This window comes from Durio zibethinus, unplaced genomic scaffold (assembly GCF_047325235.1).
Source record: "Durio zibethinus cultivar Kanyao isolate XHJ-2024 unplaced genomic scaffold, ASM4732523v1 HiC_scaffold_94, whole genome shotgun sequence".
Classification (NCBI taxonomy): Eukaryota; Viridiplantae; Streptophyta; class Magnoliopsida; order Malvales; family Malvaceae; genus Durio; species Durio zibethinus.
In genome coordinates, this window is record NW_028322717.1 from 35,001 (window position 1) to 37,500 (window position 2,500).

Genomic DNA, 2,500 nt, shown 5'->3' on the forward strand with positions numbered 1-2,500 from the left:
TGGTGCGGTCGGTTGCCTCGAGCACCATCGGCACACGCTGGGCCCTGGTGCGGGCGCTTGCCTCGACCACCATCGGCACACGCTCGGCCCTGGTGCGGTCGGTTGCCTCGAGCACCATCGGCACACGCTGGGCCCTGGTGCGGCAGGTTGCCTCGACCACCATCGGCACACGCTGGGCCCTGGTGCGGGCGGTTGCCTCGACCACCATCGGCACACGCTGGGCCCTGGTGCGGGCGCTTGCCTCGAGCACCATCCGCACACGCTGGGCCCTGGTGCGGCAGGTTGCCTCGAGCACCATCGGCACACGCTGGGCCCTGGTGCGGGAGCTTGCCTCGAGCGCCATCGGCACACGCTGGGCCCTGGTGCGGCAGGTTGCCTCGAGCACCATCGGCACACGCTGGGCCCTGGTGCGGTCGGTTGCCTCGAGCGCCATCGGCACACGCTGGGCGCTGGTGCGGGCGCTTGCCTCGACCAGCATCGGCACACGCTGGGCCCTGGTGCGGCAGGTTGCCTCGATCACCATCGGCACACGCTGGGCCCTGGTGCGACAGGTTGCCTCGAGCACCATTGGCACACTATCGGCCCTGGTGCGGGCGGTTGCCTCGACCACCGTCGGCACACGCTGGGCCCTGGTGCGGGCGCTTGCCTCGAGCACCATCGGCACACGCTGGGCCCTGGTGCGGGCGGTTGCCTCGAGCACCATCGGCACACGCTGGGCCCTGGTGGGTTTAGGCACATCTTCAAATTTCTGCCGTGCCAATGCCATTTTTATGGCTTGTAAATTCATACAATGGTCCCCTAAGCCTTCACGTGAAGTTTCGTTGGAAGATGACTCGTTTTCTATTTTTCATGATTTTCGAAACTTTTTGCGGTTCGGGATTTTTTAAAATTTTTTTATAAGGATTTTTGGCCCCAAATTTTGTAGGCATGATCCTTCTATTTTTGTTGGCATGCACAAAAAAATTCAGCTAAAAACTCGAAGTAGAGAAGATTTTGTGACCGTTTGAAAAAAGTGTCCCCATTTCAGACACTTTAACGGCTACTGGTAGCAAACCTGTAAAATCTCAAATGCTCTTTAAGGGGGTGTGAATTCTCAGAGGTTTGATGAGGGATAGGGGGCCAACACAAGGCCAAGTACCAGCACCCATCGCACATCATGTGCGCACACCCCCCCGGCCCCCCTCCCAATCGCCGGAACCCCAATGCCGCCGGTCAGGTTCTCCGGCGGTACTCCGGCGATGCTCCGGCGATGCTGTCCCGAGTGAAAAAAATGCGGCACCAGCACATGCTGGAGCCAAGCATGGGCACCGTGGCTCAAAATCGAACTTCGGCCAAGGCCTCGACCATCAATGGCACATGATGGCGCATGGTGATGGCACATGCATCGACCATCATCGGCATAGGCTGCCCTTCGGTACGGGCACTTGCCTCGACCGCCATCGGCACAAGCTGGGCCCTGGTGTGGGTTGTTGCCTCGATCACAATCGGCACATGCTGAGCCTTGGTGCGGGCGGTTGCCTCGAGCACCATCGGCAGACCCTGGGCCCTGGTGCGGCCGGTTGCCCCGATAACCATCGGCACACGCTGGGCCCTGGGGCGGGCGCTTGCCCCCAGCACCATCGGCACACGCTGGGCCCTGGGGCGGGCGCTTGCCCCCAGCACCATCGGCACACGCTGGGCCCTGGGGCGGGCGCTTGCCCCCAGCACCATCGGCACACGCTGGGCCCTGGTGCGGGCGGTTCCCTCGACCACCATCGGCACACGTTGGGCCCTGGTCCGGGCGGTTACCCCCAGCACCATCGGCACACGCTGGGCCCTGGTGCGGGCGCTTGCCCCCAGCACCATCGGCACACGCTGGGCCCTGGTGCGGGCGGTTGCCCCCAGCACCATCGGCACACGCAGGGCCCTGGTGCGGGCGGTTGCCCCGAACACCATCGGCACAAGCCGGCCCTTGGTGCGGGCTCCTGGCTCGACCACCATCGGCACACGCTGGGCCCTGGTGCGGGCGGTTGCCTCGAACACCATCGGCACACGCCGGCCCTTGGTGCGGGCGGTTGCCTCGACCACCATCGGCACACGCTCGGCCTTGGTGAGGGCGCTTGCCTCGACCACCATCGGCACACGCTGGGCCCTGGTGCGGGCGCTTGCCTCGACCACCAGCGGCACACGCTCGGCCTTGGTGCGGGCGCTTGCCTCGACCACCATCGGCACACGCTGGGCCCTGGTGCGGGCGGTTGCCTCGACCACCACCGGCACACGCTCGGCCTTGGTGAGGGCGCTTGCCTCGACCACCATCGGCACACGCTGGGCCCTGGTGCGGGCGCTTGCCTCGACCACCATCGGCACACGCTCGGCCTTGGTGCGGGCGGTTGCCTCGACCACCATCGGCACACGCTGGGCCCTGGTGCTGGCGGTTGCCTCGACCACCATCGGCACACGCTGGGCCCTGGTGCGGGCGGTTGCCTCGAACACCATCGGCACAAGCCGGCCCTTGGTGCGG